Below are 20733 nucleotides of genomic sequence, written 5' to 3'. Positions count from 1 at the left end.
TTACAAAATAATAAATTTCTATTTATCCAATCATAAGCTTTTTTGAAGTCAATGGATGCCACATGTTGATTGTTTACGAAGTTTTCTAGTTTCTATAATAGTAGACAGTGTACTTAAATGGTCGACAGTACTACGACCTTTTCTAAAACCGTTTTGTTCGTCACATAGGAAGTCAATATCATCAACATCAAGCTTATGGGTAAGTCGTGAGTTCTATACTCCACAGTACAGTTGTAGGAACCCGGTGCTACGGTACGACAAAGGATCCCTCGGATCTGATGTTGAGCTTTTTGGAATTGGCGTTATAATCCCTTTTGACCACATTAATGGAACGTTACCAGAGTCAAAACATATATTAATAAACAGCTGCGCCATGAGCGCATGATACGCCCGTCGCCTTGTGTGTGAATTTTTATGCAATAATCATAAATAGTTTCTGACATACGGCGCAACATGCGAAAACCCCCCTTTTTTTTACAAAAAACTCAATATCTCTAAAATAAAACTTTGAATCAAAACCAAAAAGTATATAGATCTTTAGGTTAATATAACGAAGAAGTGTGTAAAATTTTAAGTAATAATCATAAATCGTTTTTGAGATACGGCGAGATATGTGAAAAAAACCCTCCCCCTTTTTTTATACAAAATACTCAATAACTCAAAAATAAAATTTTGAATCATCACCAAAAAGTATACAGATCTTAAGATTAATATAACTAAGAAGTGTGTAAAGTTTTAAGCAATAATCATAAATTGTTTTTGAGAAACGGCGCGATATGTGAAAAAAAAAACAAACACCTGTTTTAGTTACTAAGTCCCGTAACTCAAAAAGTTTTAATCTTATTTTCACCAAAAAGTATACAGATCGATTGACCATCATAAGAAACAACTATGGTAAGTTTCATGAAACTTGGATAGGTCGTTCTCAAGTTACGGTGCGACATGTTTACGCCGGACAGACGGACAGACGGACAGACGACATTTGTATACCATAATACGTCCCGTCAAAATTTTGACGGGCGTATAAAAACTCTTGTTAGTGTATTTAACATAGTTTGGTTCTTGTACAATTCAACTGGTATTTCGTCATATCCAGGTGATTTACCGTTTTTTTTTTAACATTTTAAAACATTAAATACTTCTTCAACAGATATTTCACAATCTAACATATCTTCATATAAAACATCTACATCATTTTCACAGATAAGTTCCCCGTTTTCATTCTCAATTTTACATGTATTGATAAATGTGACTTAGAAAGGATGGAATCCTATTTCTCTAATGCTATTCTGAAGTTAGAAAATAGTTGTAAAGACTACACTGATAAAATAATCCCTACTCTTAACTCAAAGATAGATAACTTACAGACAACACTGATAAAATAATCACTGATCTTAACTCAAAGATAGATACCTTAAAGTCAACACTGATAAAATAATCCCTGCTCTTAACTCAAATATAGATACCTTAAAGACAACACTGATAAAATAATCACTGCTCTTAACTCAAAGATAGATACCTTAAAGACAACACTGATAAAATAATCACTGTTCTTAACTCAAAGATAGATACTTTAAAGACAACACTGATAAAATAATCACTGCTCTTAACTCAAAGATAGATACCTGAAAGACAACACTGATAAAATAATCACTGATCTTAACTCAAAGATAGATACCTGAAAGACAACACTGATAAAATAATCCCTGCTATTAACTCAAAGATGGATACCTTAAAGACAACACTGATAAAATAATCACTGATCTTAACTCAAAGATAGATACTTTAAAGACAACACTGATAGAATAATCACTGATCTTAACTCAAAGATAGATACCTTAAAGACAACACTGATAAAATAATCACTGGTCTTAACTCAAAGATAGATACCTTAAAGACAACACTGATAAAATAATCCCTGCTATTAACTCAAAGATGGATACCTTAAAGACAACACTGATAAAATAATCACTGATCTTAACTCAAAGATAGATACCTTAAAGACTACAACTAACATGACTAAATCTCAAGCAAATGGGAACATTTCTATATTAGAAAACAAACTATATCATCTGAAGGATGAAATATCTCATGATAAAAGCTTGTTAAATGAGACACCGGAATTGTTAAGGAATACCGTCTCCAATGCCAGCTATGCACAAGAAACTTATGAAAACAGAATAAGGGATAAGAACGATGAAATTCAATGCCTCAATCTATCAGTCAAAGAACTTTTTTCGAAACTTAATATCTCGAGGAGTGAAATATTTGAATTAAAAATGCAACTCGCAACAATGATAGATTCTGGACCACAATTCAAAGCTGACATCCCAACAAGCCCATCAAACACCAACCTGACCGTTTTACTTGTTGGGACATTTAACACTGAGGGAATTAATGCACCGAAACTTACAAATATAGCTGAAGTTTACAAAGTAACAAAATATACAATGCAGCAAGCCACTGAATATCTAGCAACAGTTACAACTCCACCTTCAGTCTTGGCACTTTATTTGTTCACTAATGACATGGAGACCAAAAAACCAGTAGTGCCGGTATGTCACTCATCTTATCAAAATGGCCACTTATTAAAATTGTTGTTTCATTCACAACTCCAAGATGTTACACCATTTAAAATAATTCAACAAATGGGCAGATAATTAATGTTTTGTTGAAACAGATGATTTCTGGTATGAATAGTGTCTACTTTTCAGAACATAGTAATATGCTCCTCTACGGTAAACCAAATAAAAAACTTATACGAGATGATGCTACAATCTCAATGACAAAGGAATTTCAGTCTTAGCCGGCAATATAAAACGTGCCGTACATGCTGCATTAGATGTGCCTTTGCCTAGCTGCCGCTCAAGAAGCCAATCGAAGTCAAGAAAGGCCCAAGGACGTGGACGTGGATGTGGTCAACGACAATATTGAAAAGCACAATGTTTTACTACCTATAAAATATATATATGTACTGATCTAGTCAATATCAAATTGTCATTTGATTACACATATTGTATTTTACAATTGCTATATAGATATAAGAAGATGTGGTACGAGTGCCAATGAGACAACTCTCCATCCAAGTCACAATTTATAAAAGTAAACCATTATAGGTCAAAGAACGGTCTTCAACACGGAGCCTTGGCTCACACCGAACAGCAAGCTATAAAGGGCCCAAAAAATTACTAGTGTAAAACAATTCAATCGGGAAAACCAACGGTCTAATCTATATAAAAAAAGAGAAACGAGAAATACTTATCAACCACATCAACAAACGACAACTACTGAACATCAGATTCCTGACATAGGAAAGGTGCAAACAATTGCAGCGGGTTTAAACGTTTCAAACCTTCACCCTTATCTGAAACAATAGTGTAACATCACAACATAGAAAGACACACTATAAAATATCAATTGAAATGGCTTAACTCAATCAAAAGACATATTAACACAAGTGAACATACACTGAACGAATAAATTTGATCTATGATACAATGGAAATACAAAATCAATAAAATAAGGGATGAATAATTAAAGTAACAGTATTATACCGCTGTGAAATGTTAAACAATTTCAGAAAAATAATAATAAACTTGAACAAAAATCCGCCATTTACAATAATATCATACACAGGTAAATGAAAATAATTTTGTTGTTATGTGGAGAAAGGAAATATTATTACAAAATGAATAATTTTTATATTCATAGTACGAAGAAGTGAAAATTTATAGTAATACCAAACACTTATCAAAGCTGGCATATAGACCAGATATAACCCTGAATAAGTAATCATTAAATAACAAAAAAGCATTACAAATAGTATCAACAGGTCAAATTAACAAGAAAGAACGATTTGAGAGTACTCGCAGTTACTGACAGCTAGTTAAAAGCCAAAAACAATTAATAATAAAAAATCATGCATCAGAGACTAAAATCAACTAAAACACATCCCAGGGATTTAGTATTTTAACGTCATGGACAGTCAAAGAAGACATGACTTGTGCAATGCCAAAATAAATGTATCGACAGGCAGTAGGACAGTTAGGAGTTAACCTCTTTATATATAAAAATGAACGTGGGTGTGTCTTTATACATCCCGTTTGAAAAGAATACAAATTTAGTTATGTTTTAATTTGCTGATGACAAAATCGATATAAGTGCCAATGTAAACTAATTCAAAGATCTAATTACACCATTGGTTAGATAACCTTTACTAATAAGCTTGTTTAAAGGTTCGATGAGTTTACACGGATCACAAAGTGATTTCCGCGCTTTTAGTACAATATTACCGTAAAATTTAGGATGTGAAATACAGTTTTTAATAAGTTTTCTAAAGGTACAGCCAAATTTACTAATCAAATCTTTGTATCTATGAAATAATTTAGTAAAAGTTTTAAGTAATTTATGGTAACGAAATCCCTGTCTTAATAATTTACCAGTGATGCATTGATTACGTTCGTTTAAATCTATGACATCACTACACACACGGGCATAACGAACGAGTTGGGATATATAAAAACCGTATGAAACCAAAGGAACATCACCGTCTAAAAAAGGAAAATTAACAATAGGAAATGACAAATCGTCTCTTTTGTCGTACATTTTAGTATGGAGTTTCCCTTTAGAAATTGAAATGTCTAAATCTAGAAAAGGACAACTACTGCTGTTTATGTTAGATTTAGTTAAAGTAAGTTCTTTTGGGTAAATTTCGGTAGTATGTTTAGAGAACTCAGAATTATTTAACTAAAAAATATCATCCAGATAACGGTAGGTATTGTTGAAAGTAACAACCAAATGTAACAATGACGTGTCTTTACTGAGTTTGGTCATAAACTGAGATCCATAGCAATACAGGAATAAATCTGCTATTAAAGGGGCGCAGTTAGTGCCCATAGGAATACCTACTACTTGTCGATACACTTTATCGCCGAAACGTACATATATGTTGTCCAGGAGAAAATTTAAAGCTTCAATCATATCTTCACATTTCCAGTTAGTGTATCTAGCATACTTTCCTTTTTTCGTTACAGAAAAAGGCTTTAAACGAGTTACAGCAAATAAATTTGCAATGAGATTTTTCAAAAGACCATTTAATTAAATAAAAAAACTTTTTCTTGATAAGATTGTGTGGAAGTGTAGTGTAGAGAGTAGAAAAATCATAACTATCAGCAGAATTAAAAGGACCATCGAAAGCATGTATTTTATCTAAATCCTCTAAAAAAAATTTAACACTCCAAAAATAATTAATACCATTCTTTTCATAAGCTCTATTACAAAAGTTAATAACAAGTTCTTTGATAGTAGTAAGGGATGTAGTTAGAAGCACTGATAGATTAGTAGTAGAACACTTACTAGATGCGGAGATGAAACGGAATTTAAATGGTTTTTTGTGCGATTTAGGTAACCAGTACATAGTAGGGACTTTCAAATGTTCGGAAGAGGCTTTAAGCTGGGTAGTGGCAGTGATATGCTTGTTTACAATTTGACTCTCTGTGGAGCGTACGGACCTGAATGTAGAAGAATTGATAATTTCGTTTTGGAGAACTTCCGTGTAGTATATGCGTCACACCACCACTACATTATTGGCTGTTTTGTCTGCCGGTACGAACACAAACCGCTTTGCGAGTACTTGGAGTTTTATTCTAAAAATGGGAATATCATGGACCCTTTTATTAATTTCAGAATTGTTTTCAAAATAAGATATACGAATATTAACAGTATTCGTAATTTTATTCAAATAATTGTCTAGAGATTTTTTATCAGATTTTTCACGTTTACACCAATTTTTACAGTAGGCAGACAGAGCGTCTTTAATGACCTGACGACACTGTTTCCAATCTATTATAGATGGAGGACGATATTTCGGTACTTTCTTAAGAAAAGTTTTGACCTCACGGTCTTCGACGATGTTGAGGTCTCGGACTCCTGTAATGACATGACCATAGGGAACATATCTAAAACTAGATGTTTCACAGTCTCAAGTGGAAGGAACATTATTTTCTATATTGACGTCTGATGTAACTGACGTATAATTAAAATGAAACTTCTGCTGGTTTTTTTTTTTATAAGAATACGAAATGATAGGTGGTTCTATATTATCAAAATATGGAGGTATTTGGCTTTAGATGGTAGAGTCATTGAATATACTAGATAAGTTAATAAAATCAATACCTCTATTTATATATTTTAATTTAAGAAAATGCCGTTTATGATTTTCAGGTTTATCGATACTAGGAAACAGCCTGTGATGACAAAAGGCTGTAAAAATACAGGTGTATTCATACAACGGACTAAAAAAAGAAATTTTATCACACTCCAGAAAAATAGCATATAATTTACTTATTGGTATCTGACCCAGTTTGCATAATACTTGATGTCTGCCATTATTTTTTATTATAGATAACAGAGCAGCAAGTGTATAATTTATACGATGTTTAATACGTTGATTACGGGTTTTGCGTTTACCATGAGACCTATTATTTCTAAGTATTAATGACATCGATAGAAGTTTTAGTTATGTTCCCCTGTCCTAATATTTTGTCATTGAGACCGAGAGGATAAGCTGTTTGAAGTCTTTTTATCCAAAATAATTCGCGAACTTCACGTGATTTTTCAAATTGCTGGTGTGATTCTCCTGGTTGTTTCTGAACAGTTTCAAGTGGTTGGATTTTATAAGTTTTAGATTGTAATTATGCATATCTAAGTGTTGATATATCAAATTTTTGAATGTTTTAGGTCTACGAAAGCGGTAAAGGTGTTCTTGATTTCTTCTGTAATACTCTCGTCCCGTCTGTCCCACATATTGAATACCACACTTAGATTGGGTTCAAGTTACCACATATATAAGGTTTTGAGTTTTTCAGGTAATGTTCACAGGAAAAGGAGAGCGAAAAAGCTCTCCCGTTCACTGTTGACCTTACAGTATTTTTTTAAGTTAATCTAAAACAGGTTAGTCACTTTTTGGCATTGCACTGGAAAATTTGTGGATATCCACGAGCATTTTTGTTAAACAATCTGGCTGTAGAGGCATTACAAATACGTTTGTTTAAGCACGTAGATATCCTAGAAGTTGTGTTGTTAATAATTTTCTTTCCACTTTTTTTTTAAGTAAAACTAGTTAAAGAAGCAACTATCTATACACAGATACATTTGCAAGCAATAAATTCCCCAGTTTAACCTGAAGTAAAACCGGTAAATTCCTGTTTTCTGTTTTGTTTGTTTTGTTTTGTTTGTTTTTTAGCTCAATCTTAGCTAAATTTGATTAACTGATTCAGTTAAATCTAAAAGAATTAAGGAAAACTATTCTTGTCATTTTCTTTTTATTTTTGGCTGTATATAGTCATTTCTTTTTATTTCGTGGATGTTACCTGTTAGGTATATGAATAAAATGCCAATCAGTTCAAGATCTAGTGCATGTATCAAAACGTGCTTTTGGAACACAAGGGGCTTAATATCTAAAACTAATGATAAGACAACAGACCCACTCTTTTTAAAAGAAATAAACAGATATGATATAGTTTTTTTTTAGCTGAAACGCATCTGGGATATAATGCCAACATTTTTAACATTGGTCAGTTTCATTATCACCCAGAATGTAGAGACAACATCAAAGCACAATAATCGTCATTTTGGCGGTTTGGCATTTTTGAGTAAACCAGCTGTAAAAAGTCATGTTCAAATATTAAAAAATAGTAATCCTGACTATCAATGGATGAAACTTGATATGGATGTTTTGGGTTTTAACAATGATTTGTATTGCTTATTATCCACCTAGTGGCTCAGCATACACCAAGGATCTAAAAGAGAAGCGAAAGATACCAGAGGGACATTCAAACTCATAAGTCGAAAATAAACTGACAACGCCATGGCTAAAAAAGAAAAAGACAAACAGACAAACAATAGTACACAAAACACAGCATAGAAAACTAACGACTGAGCAACACGAACCCCACCAAAAACTGGGGGTGATCTCAGGTGCTCCGGAATGGTAAGCAGATCCTGCTTCACATGTGGCACCTGTCGTGTTGCTCATGTTAGTACAAACCCGGTAATAAGTCTAATTCGGTAGGTCACATTCGGAAAAAGGGGGACGGGATTGTGGTTACGACACTAGGAACATATCCGCTATCATCTGTAAAACGGATATTCCATAACGGTCAACCAACCCGTGATGGCGTCCGCAACATTTCCTAGATTGTATTGAAGCAGATATATGTATCGGTAGAATCTGATTTCATTTTACATGATGACCACCGATACACACCAGTCTATGATAATTATCTTATCGATAAAAAGATACTCAATAGATATAGTCCAGATATGACCATAGATACAAGAGGCAAGGACCTATGTGCGAGTCTACAAATACGAATCCTTAATGGTCGCACCCTTGGTGATATGATAGCCACTATACATGTTAAACTCCTAATGGCGTTAGAATTAATGGAGTAATTGTGGTAGATTATGTCATGGTGTCGGAGGGTAACCTGGATCAGGTTTTACACTTGAAGGTAGCTGACTTTATACCTACCTTATCAGATACTGGAATGGACAATGTCAGCAAGGTATACTGTACAAAAGATTAAAGTGTCTGTATACAACCTATGGCACCTAATTTTATTTGGTCTGATGATTCTTCTTATAAGTTCCAGCCTGCAATGTGTTCAACAGATATACAAAACAAGCTTTTAGAGTTTAACAATAACTGTATTATAAACACACAAGAGTCAGTTGATGAAGCGACGACAGAACTTACTGATCTTATATTGTCAGATGCACATTCATCTCTCAAAATGCCAAAATTTGTAAAAACTCCCCCATCAAAACCTAAAAATAAAAAATGGTTTGACAAAGATCTTGGGAAAACTAGACAAAACCTCCTCAGATATGCTTAGATTTATAGCTTACCCAAGGGCAAATTCGTGAAAAACCATTACTGCAAACTTTATCAAGAGAATACAAAAATGCGGGGGTTTAAGTATAGACAGCATAGGCAGTCAATATTGACCCAGTTGGAATCTCTTCATGAGAATAATCCAAAGCTTTTTGGAATATTGTTAATGACTTGAGAAATATGAGAGAAAGAGACCTGAAAAGTTCTTCCGTTGATCCGTCCACCTGGGTGAATCACTTCAAAAATCTAAATCTAAACGAAGTAAAAGACAACTTCAAACAACGCCTAAGCGAGCTTGATAAATTACTAGACACTCTACAAAAAGAAAAAAAAATCTTTAATGAACTTGACATGCTTATTAGTCTATTAGTCAAGAAGAAATTTCTAAAGCGATTTCAAAACTAAAATAAAGTCGCCAGGATTAGATCATTTATCTTAAAACATGCTTTTTGCGAACCAAATGAAACTTTTTCAGATTCATCTATTGGTCAATCTATTTAAACTTTTGTCAGTTCTATTGTCCCATTTAAATTACAATATAGCTATTGTTCTCTGTGTAGTTTTTCACTGGGACCTTTAAATTTCTTTCAAGAGAAATCCATCACTTATTGATTAATTTACCTGAGTAAAAAATATCTTCTAAAAGATTAATTTTACACTCACAAAACTGCATGTGATGTTGTATTTATTCAATATCAGTAATATATTTTCAATCTGTTGAATGTAAACAGTGATTCAAACATTAAAGTTGATTTCTGATAAAATCGTCAACATCGTTCCTATTTAAATTTGTTTTTTGGGGGGTTTGACAAATAAAAACTGGAAAATGACGGTCTTCTTAAATGTATTCTATAACTAAACAAAAACCAAAAAATGCAAATTTCAATAGAAATAATGCTAAAACTTTTGTCAGAAATCAACTTTTCATGATGAAAATAGTGTTTATATTGAACAGATTGAAAATGTTAATTAAATACATGTGTAAATACAAAATCACGTGCAGTTTTTTTAGTTGAAACATATATTTTCATCTATTTAGAAGATATTTTTTTTTACTCAGGTAAATAAATCAAAGAGTGATGAATTTCTCTTAGAAGAAACTTAAACTTCCCAGTGAATAAATTACACAGAGAACAATAGATATAAGAAATCTGCATGCGTCACCTATATATGTATATAGGTTGAAAAAACGTAATTTCGGAGAAAATAAATCAAAATTGGATATTATTTTTTTATTAGCTCACCTGGCCCGAAGGGCCAAGTGAGCTTTTCTCATCACTTTGCGTCCGTCGTCCGTCGTCGTCGTCGTCGTCGTCCGGCGTCGTCTGTTAACTTTTACAAAAATCTTCTCCTCTGAAACTACTGGGTCAAATTTAACCAAACTTGGTCACAATCATCATTGGGGTATCTAGTTTAAAAAATGTGTCCGGTGATCCGGTCAACCAACCAAGATGGCCGCCATGGTTAAAAATAGAACATAGGGGTAAAATGTAGATTTTGGCTTATATCTCTGAAACCAAAGCATTTAGAGCAAATCTGACATGAGGTAAAATTGTTTATCAGGTCAAGATCTATCTGCCCTGAAATTTTCAGATGAATCGGACATTCCGTTGTTTGGTTGCTGCCCCTGAATTGGTAATTTTAAGGAAATTTTGCCGTTTTTGGTTATTATCTTGAATATTATTATAGATAGAGATAAACTGTAAACAGCAATAATGTTCAGCAAAGTAAGATCTACAAATAAGTCAACTTGACCAAAATATTCAGTTGACCCCTTAAGGAGTTATTGCCCTTTATAGTTAATTTTTAACTATTTTTCGTAAATTTTTGTAATCTTTTACAAAAATCTTCTCCTCTGAAACTACTTGGCCAAATTTGTCCAAACTTGGCCACAATCATCATTGGGGTATTTAGTTTAAAAAATGTGTCCGGTGACCCGGCCAACCAATCAAGATGGCTGCCATGGCTAAAAATAGAACATAGGGGTAAAATGTAGATTTTGGCTTATATCTCTGAAACCAAAGCATTAAGAGCAAATCTGACGAAAATAAAATTGTTCATTAGGTCAAGATCTATCTGCCCTGAAATTTTCAGACCAATCAGGCAACACGTTGTTGGGTTGCTGCCCCTGAATTGGTCATTTTAAGAAAATTTTGCAGCTTATGGTTATTATCTCGAATATTATTATAGATAGAGATAAACTGTAAACGGCAATAATGTACAGCAAAGTAAGATCTACAAAAAAGTCACATGATCAAAATTGTCAATTGTCCCCTTAAGGAGTTATTGCCCTTTATAGTCAATTTTTTACAATTTTCATAAATTTTGTAAATTTTTGTAAATTTTTACATAATATTTTCCACTGTAACTACTGGGCCAAGTTCATTATAGATAAAGATAATAGTAAGGAGCAAGAATGTTCAGTAAAGTAAGATCTACAAACACATCACCATCACCGAAACACAGTTTTGTCATGAATCCATCTGTGTCCTTTGTTTGATATGCACATAGACCAAGGTGAGCGACACAGGCTCTTTAGAGCCTCTAGTTTTTTTTAGTGTCAACAATATATTATAATGAATTATACATTTATTTATTTATTTATTTTTGGGGTGGGCGTGGGGGGGGGGGGGGGGGGGGTCGTGTGAATTCAGTTTTTACGAATGATAACTGATAAATTTACAAGAACAACTGTGTAATGTTTTGTATTACATTTTCCAATACAAAGAGTCCAAAACCAAAACCTAATCTGTGATTGCTAAATTTTTTTAATGTAAAAGGAATAAACCGTCATATTACAGACTTTTAATATAAGTTTAATCACGATAAGTAAAGCAGGCGAGACTTTGAGCGTGTGTGAAACTTTGACAGAAGTTGTTTTATGATCAAAAGACAATATCCAAAGTTTAATATTTTTCGGTTTTCTGTATTTTACTGATAAAAATACTCAGGTTTTTGTTTTTTTGCAGTTAACTTTAGATGCAGTCTGGAGTTAGTGTGGTTTTAAACATCAATAAATTTTTAAAGCTTTCATAGAATATTATGAAACTTTGGCAGAATCTTTTTTTATTATTAAGAGATAATGTCTGAATAAAATTTTGATATTTTTCATTTTTCTGTATTTTACTGATAAGTGGACATGCTTTTTTGCAGTTTACATTTTACAAACAGTTTGGGATTACATTTTTAGGCATCAATAACGTTGTTAAATCTTCATGGATTGTTTTGAAACTTCGAAATAAGCTTATTCAAGATCAAGGAATAGCATGTGAAAATCTTTAAAAGTTCAAATTTTGTTCTCAGATTTCTTCATTTTACTGATAAATGGGCTTAGTTTTTAGGCAATACATAATACACTTTTACACTGACAGCACCAATCGCAGGCAAGACACAGGGTCCCGCGGAACCCCTTATGACTTATTGTTTCGAAAACCAGAGTAGCTAGGGGAAAAGTGGGAATAACTAAAATGATCAACATGGCATGATCTATTTACCTGTATATTTCATAAAATTCGTTGACCCTATAAGCCCTTTAAATATAAGGATTTTTCAATCGATTTTCACAGTTTTTGACAATTATTCTTTTCTGTTCTCTTGGAAACTATATGAGCTATGTTAAAAGTGTTCAGAATATCAACCTGTTTTAGAGTTGTTGCCCTTGATATGTTGATTTTTTGTTCTTCCGGCACTTTTGGTTCTGAAATGTAGCTTCTGTTTCTCAACTTGTCAATTAGATATTTGGTATATAATATCAAACAATCATTGGGATTTTGAAACTAGGTTTTGTTACTTCATTAGGATGATCTGTTAAAATTTGGATCGATGCGTAACAAGAGTTAAGAGTTATTTCCCTTTATATGTTTCACATGAGTGATATGTTGGTGTAACTCATAAGTTCATAACCCCATAAGTCTTAGATACATTGACTCCTCGTGTCGTTTGATGTAGGTCATTGGTCCATAAGCAGGAAATTGAGGTTAAGGTCAAAAGTCAAGGCCATGTTCTTAATTTTTAACTGTGCTTGTTATCTCGACTCCTCAGAAAGAATAAAAGTTGTCAATATCAGATTTTGTCAAATTGTCAGTTGTAAAAAAGATGCAATGAAAATAGATTTGAGTTGAAGTGCTCTGATGAGTGTTTATAGTTCCCCCTTAAATATTAAAAATGAACTGTTTGGTAGGATAACTTCTTAACCATTCTTATTATAGACCTATTTTTTTTTCATTTGAGATACATGACCTTTGACCTTGAAATTGAGGTCAAGTTCAAAGGTTAATTTGCCGTTTTATGTTTTGACCTTTGCTATAAATTCACACTGGTACATAATTAAGTCATAAGGTCTTTTGCATTAGGTTTGACATCATCTAACAATGAAAAAGGTCAAACGGACGTATATAAATCAAGTAACATTTTTGCACTTATTTCATGTAAAAGTACCTGGAAACCATATATTTTTAAGAAACAGTTTGAAGTAACCTATCATATGAAATCAGAAGTAGCAACTTATCTCCCTTGTTTCCTGCAAAAAAAAAATAGAAACTCTATATGTTTTTAAATCAGAGTTATATAAGCTAACATATGACACAGTAAGTGACATTTTATACACAGGAAATAGCCCATGATCTCCCGTATTTCAAAGGAAAATACCTAGAAACCAATTAATTTTGGTATAAATATAAAGAAAGCTATCAGTTGACATAAGACGTTACTTTTTTAAAACCAGAAGTAGCTGATAATCTCCCTTATTTAAAGGGGAAAAACTACAAAATATGCATTGTATCGATCAGGAGACCTCGGGGGCCTAGTGGTCTAAGTAGTTTATCTACAGCAATACATAGCCTATCAACACTGAGGTTTTGAGTTCGGACCCCGCTCTTGGAAGTTGCGTTTGACTCCAATCTGCATTGACTATGATTAAGTGAATGTGGTTCTCCCTGGCCACGGTACTCCGGCTTTCATCACCGGTAAGAACTGGACACCACTACAATAAAGCCAAGCGTAGCACAATCAATCATCATTAAAAGACGTTTTTGGAATCTTCTGACATATTTTTTTCATAGGGTGATTCCATTTTTTTATTTAAAAAAGTTTTTGCATATCTGCATAAAAGTTCATTTAAACTAATTATCAACATGTGAGGCGGTTTTTAATTTTAGCACTTTTCTTCTGAAACATTAAACATATGTCTTATATGAGCTAAAATGACCCTCGAACAACTACTAAATGAAGAAAAATGTATAAAAAAGTGGTGGTTGAGTAGGTTTGAGAAGAATTTGTACATGTATTTACGGTACTTAAATAAAAGAAGAATGTGCCTAAGGACACGAATGCCCCCGATCAATCTTTGCAATTTTCCGAGTTAAAAAGGACACAACTCTAGAACGGTAAATGACTCACTGCCCAAATTCGAACACTGTCTGTGTTGTGGTTCTTAGCCTTGTATATTAGTTTTATGAAATTTGCATGAGGCAAACTTAAGTTAGAGTGCGGAAACGAAAATGGGATGGACGGAAAGACGGACGGTCAAGGGTAACACTAAATGCACCCGTCGCCTACGGCAGGGGCATAAAAACATGTTATTTGATATTTTAGGCCAAGTGCAAATACAAATGTACATTGGTACACAAACAATTGTCGACATATACAATTGCAGTAAATACACTACAATCTATTATATATATATATATATATCCTTTATTGCCTCCAGAAGGAGAGTGTAAATGATAAACATGTCTTAAAATTAAACAATTGAACAAAATAGGCAAGTTAAATCAGTAAACTTGCACTTTTTCACCAGGTGGTCAGTGATTATGAACACTGGTGGGACTCTTTTTTCACTTACCCCTGTAATTTTCATATAATCATTTTTAAAAACGGAATAATTTTAACATCTAAACAAAATTCTTCGAACGAAATAAAGAAATGGGATAGGGCCAATTTCACATGAATTTGTTTCACTACAAGTCAATACCAAAAGTTGTCAAAATTTGACTGTAATTTTGAAATTAAAGATTTTATATCATATGCATAAAACATCTTTAAATAATTTAATTTTGGATGTAACGCGTCTTCTGATTGGCTGACGTTGTTTTGTTTATCAGCTCATAGACATAATTTTGTCATGTGACCGTGACGTCATCAACGTTTTTTCATGGTTTACTCCGGTTTAAAATGTAATTTAGAATTAAATTATAAGAAATGACTGTAATATTTTTTCTGTCTATTCGAAATAACATAAAAAATGTGGTGCACACTTTAAAATAACCCGCTACGCGGGTTATTCAGTGTGCACCACATTTTTGATGTTATTTCTTCATAGACAGAAAAAATATTACAGTCATTCCTTTAACAATTTTACATATTTCTTTAAATTACAAATGTTATTCGACGCTACATGTTGCTTTTAAAGGCAACATGCCAACTTTTACAAGTTGTTTACAAGTTTTGCATCGAAGGATGTGTCTAACCACAATGCATCAATCTGTATTCCAAAGATCATATATAATAGTATCACTTCCAAGAATTTTTGTTTTGGTTAAGGATTGCCTTCTTAGATTTTTTTATCAATAAATAAAGATTTCAGAAAATCAGTAAAAATTGCAGTTTTGAACTACGTGGTTAATTGTAATCTAAGATTCGTTAATTGCTTTATTTATCAACATCCGTTTTTGAATTTGCCAAAAAATATTAATACCATCTTTATCTAGCACTTTCTTAAAAATTGCCTCGAAAACATTCCATCTTTTTCATAACGATATACAGTGTAAGAAATGAACTACAATAATTGGTGTATTCATGAAACAAACAAAAAAAGATTTTAATTTAGCTGGTATAACTGTTAAGAAACAAAACTATACATCACTTTGAAGCAAAATGGAAAGAAACTGGGATGATTTTGCACTTTTTTTTTTATTTGCTACTTCCAAGTTCTGACATTGTATATAGTGACCAAACAATTAATTACAAGTTTTGATTGTCTGTAAAACACACACACTAATATTCCTAAAAGCAATCAATTGATCTAAATAATGTCAAATTAAATAATTTTCAAATTAAAAGCAGAAGTTTTTTGTTTTATTCGCCAAAGAATGTTTTCTTCTAAAATCTATATAGAATTTTCATTTGAAAGACACATTGAATCACAAACATACGGTGACCTTTATTTTTAATCTGGATTCTGAAATGTAAAAATAAGATGTGGAATGATTTCCAATGAGACAACAATCCACTAGAGAACAATGGCGTGGATATAACTAGTAACTGTAGGTAACGGCTTCAAAAATGAAGAAAACCCATACCGTATAGCTCCAAAAGGATCCGGCATGACAAAATGTTATACAATTCAAAACAGAAAACAAACTACCTGATATATTCACTTTACTATCCTTTTAAAATTGGAATAAACATTTAACTCTCTTTCAGAAGATTACAAAAAATATTTATTATCTTATATTAGTTCTATTATTTCTCCACCTTCAACACTTCCTTCCTCTGAATGCAAATACTTATCCGTCCGGCCTGACACGTGAAATCCAACGTTGTGGCATGATATATAGAATATAAAAGTCATAATTAATTGTGGTTGTACTTGAAAAGCTATTTCTGAACTTGAAGATAAAAAACGAGGAAAACATCTATAATTACTGTCCTAATTAATTACCTAGTTAAATTATAATTACAAAAATGACACATTTAGCTAATTACACATTCTACAAAGGTACAAATCGAGACAAACGAAATTTGACAAGCAAAATACTAATTGTTTAACAGTAACACTGTCTATTACATTGTAACAATTTTATTTTCTGATGACTTTAATTGGAGAAAAACAATTGTACGCGATATGAATCATCGACTAAGTGAATTAAAGAGATTTAAGTGATAATGGCAGGTTGGACACACGTACGTTCAAGGAATAAAGGCATCCATTGTTAGATATCGACTTTATTTAATTCTATTCATACATGTAAGACATGGGATCAACAAAGTTATATAAATCTAAAGAAGATGACGGGTCTGAATAGATCACGCGTTCAATGAGTACATCGTTGAAAAGGGTATGATTATTAAAGTTTTAAAAAATGTATTCTTATTTTCCTACCGGTATAGATTCTTCTACATAATATAACGAGAAAGTGTTATTTCCGTGTAAATTAAGCATAAAATAATCACTGTGAGATAAGAAAAAAGTAAAATAACAAGAATACCGAACTCCAAGGAAAATTCAAATCGGAAAGTCCCTTATCAAATGGCAAAATCAAAAGCTCAAACACATCAAACAAATGGAAAACAACTCTCATATTCCTGACTTGGTACAGGCATTTCCTTATGTAGAAAATGGTGGATTAAACCTGGTTTTATAGCTAGCTAAACCTCTCACTTGTATGACAGTCGCATAAAATTTCATTATATAATGATAACAATGTGTGAACAAAACAAACAGACATAATAGGTAAAAATGTAAAAAAAAAAGGGGGGTACAGCAGTCAACGTTGTGTTATAATCTTAATCACTATAAAAACAAACAAATATGTCAACAAAGAAAACCAAAATGGCACAGACAAAGCACATAAGATAAAATGAAAGACAAGAATACAAAAAATGACCACAGCACAACAACACAATGGCGGGATGCATAAGTATCGAGCCACGCCAAAAAGATATTACAAAATATGGACTTAACTGTAAAGGTTAATAATTTACAAAGACATATAAAAGAACACTATAACATGTAATTCAGATTATAAACAACGTCAGTACCTAGAATCTATACTTCAAGACCATCATGTTTTATTTGTGAAGTTGATACTGAATATTTATCTACAAGGTCTAGGTATCTTCCGATGAACTTTTTTTTTAGAAAAAGGACGAGACGTTCTTTGACATAACCCTGGTTCATCAACCTTCTGATCAGACACTGGTGACGTTTTATAAAGTCTGAGTAGCTGCTGCAAGCTCTTGAATACCGAATGAGTTGGGAAATGTATATCCTATATTCAGATGAAGTTGGTATATTGCTACTAAAGAGGGGGAAATTGATAATTTCAAAAGAATTACTTTAAATATAGAGGATAACTGGAATTATCAAAAATATTGGACATAACACCAATCACCAACACCGACTTCTCCGACATAACACCAATCACCAACACCAGACTTCTCCGACATAACACCAATCACCAACACCAGACTTCTCCGATATAACACCAATCACCAACACCCAACTTCTCCGACATAACACCAATCACCAACACCCGACTTCTCCGACATAACACCAATCACCAACACCAGACTTCTCCGACATAACACCAATCACCAACACCCAACTTCTCCGATATAACACCAATCACCAACACCCGACTTCTCCGACATAACACCAATCACCAATACCCGACTTCTGCGAAACATAGCCTTTCAAACAAAAACAACTCACAAAGAACAAAACATGTTCCAGATAATCTGATGACATGATGCAGGCACAAAGGCCTATCTAGACAAAATGTCGTAAAAATAATACACGCAATAAAAAATCTACACAGTATAGTTACCAACAGTAATCACAAAATTTTGCCATCTATATGATAATGTCGGAACAAACGTCTCTGGCTTTATCTTCATAGATTATAGAGTATAGAATGTTTGACAACTTACTAGAATGCACAAATGGGCGATGCAAGGCTGAAAAGCAGGAGGTGCTTGCCCTACCTGCATTTCATAAAAGTCGTACGGACTAGTACTAAAACGCGTGATCAAATATACAAATGACTATGGGATCCCGTGATAAAATATACAATTGACTATGGGATCCCGTGATAAAATATACAAATGCCTATGGGATCCCATGATAAAATATACAATTGACTATGGGATCCCGTGATAAAATATACAATTGACTATGGGATTCCGTGATTAAATATACAAATGACTATGGGATCCCGTGATAAAAAATACAACTGACTATGGGATCCCGTGATAAAAGAGAGGCGAAAGATACCAAAGGGACATTCAAACTCATAGGTCGAAAATAAACTGACAACTCCATAGCTGAAAAAGAAAAATCCAACAGACTAACAATAGTACACAAAACACAACATAGAAAACTAAAGACTGAGCAACACGAAGCCCACCAAAAACTGGGGTGATGTAAAATGTAAAATTTGTGAAAGTTAGGATCTATAATTCGAAATGCTTTTAATGTTGGTGGAATTATCATTTTCTGTATTCATATCCGAAAAGTCTTTCAACGATTGGTTAAAGAAGGTCTATTGGTTTTAATTTATATTAAATTAGACGGACTATTAAAACGCAAGTGTTGCCATCTATTGAATTATTTAAGGATTCTGGAATTATTCCCGTTACCAAGAGAATACCTTACCACAAGTCATTATTAATGTATAAGTAAAAACATGAACTGGCACCAAAATATTTATCAAATCTTATTGTGCCTACAAATTGTAAACAATCATACAATACTCGACTTTCATCATCAGATAATTTTATTATCCCTAAATCAAATACAGAATTATACAAATCAAGTTTTTCTTTTAGTGGTCCAAAAGTGTGAAATTCACTATCCAGTGAAATTAAAAAAATCAAAAACTGTATCTGCATTCAAATACTCTTACAAGTCATAATATTTTTAACAGTGTGAAATTTATGAGTTCAATGTATACTATAGGTGTATTATATTTAGCTCACCGTTCCGAAGGAACTGTGAGCTTTTGCCATCACTTGGCGTCCGTCGTTGTCCATCGTTGTCCGTCTGGTGTAAACTATTTCAAACATCTTCTCCTCTGAAACTACTGAACCAATTCCAACCAAACTTAAGCTGAATGATGCTTAGGGTATTTAAAATAAAATTTGTGTTTTATTTACTGTTTCGTCAAATAACATGGCCGCCATGGCTAAAAATAGAACGTAGGGGTAAAATGCAGTTTTTGGCTTATATCTCACAAACCAAAGCATTTAGAGCAAATCTGACATGGGGTTAAAGTATTCATTAGGTGAAGTTCTATCAGCCCTGAAATTTTCAGTTGAAACTGATAACCCATTGTTGGGTTGCTGCCACTAAATTGGTAATTTTAAGGAAATTTTGCAGTTTTTGGTTATTATCTTGAATATTTTTAATGATAAAGATAAACTGTGAACAGCAAACATGTTCAGCAAGGTAAGATCTACAAATAAGTTCATATGATCAAAATTGTCAATTGACCCCTTAAGGAGTTATTGCCCTTTAAGGACAATTTTACACAATTTGTTTATCATGTTTTCTAACTTTAAAAAATTTTCTTCTCTGCAACTACTGAACCAATTCCAACCAAACTTAAGCTGAATGATTTTAAGGGTATCTAGAATAAAGTTTGTGTTTTATTTTCTGTTTCGTAAAAAAACATGGCTGCCATGGCTAAAAATAGAACGTAGGGGTGAAATGCAAAATGTTGGCTTATATCTCAAAAACCAAAGCATTTAGAGCTAATCTGATAGAAATAAAAATGTTTATTAGGTCAAGCTCTGTCATCCCTTAAATTTTCAGATGAATCTAACAACCCATTGTTGGATTGCTGCCACTTAATTGGTAATTTTAAGGAAGTTTTGCAGATTTTGGTTATTATCTTGAATATTATTAATGATAAAGATAAACTGTAAACAGTAAAAATGTTCAGCAAAGTAAGATCTACAAATAAGTTCCGATGACCAAAATTGTCAATTGTCCCCTTAAGGAGTAATTGCCCTTTAAAATAAATTTTTCACAATTTGTTCATTTAGTTTGCTTACTTCAAAAAATCTTCTCCTTTAAAACTGCTGAATCGATTTCAGCCAAACTTGGGCTGAATGAG

The sequence above is a fragment of the Mytilus californianus genome, unplaced genomic scaffold, assembly GCF_021869535.1.
Source record: "Mytilus californianus isolate M0D057914Y unplaced genomic scaffold, xbMytCali1.0.p SCAF_2, whole genome shotgun sequence".
Classification (NCBI taxonomy): domain Eukaryota; kingdom Metazoa; phylum Mollusca; class Bivalvia; order Mytilida; family Mytilidae; genus Mytilus; species Mytilus californianus.
This window is presented reverse-complemented; position numbering follows the sequence as displayed.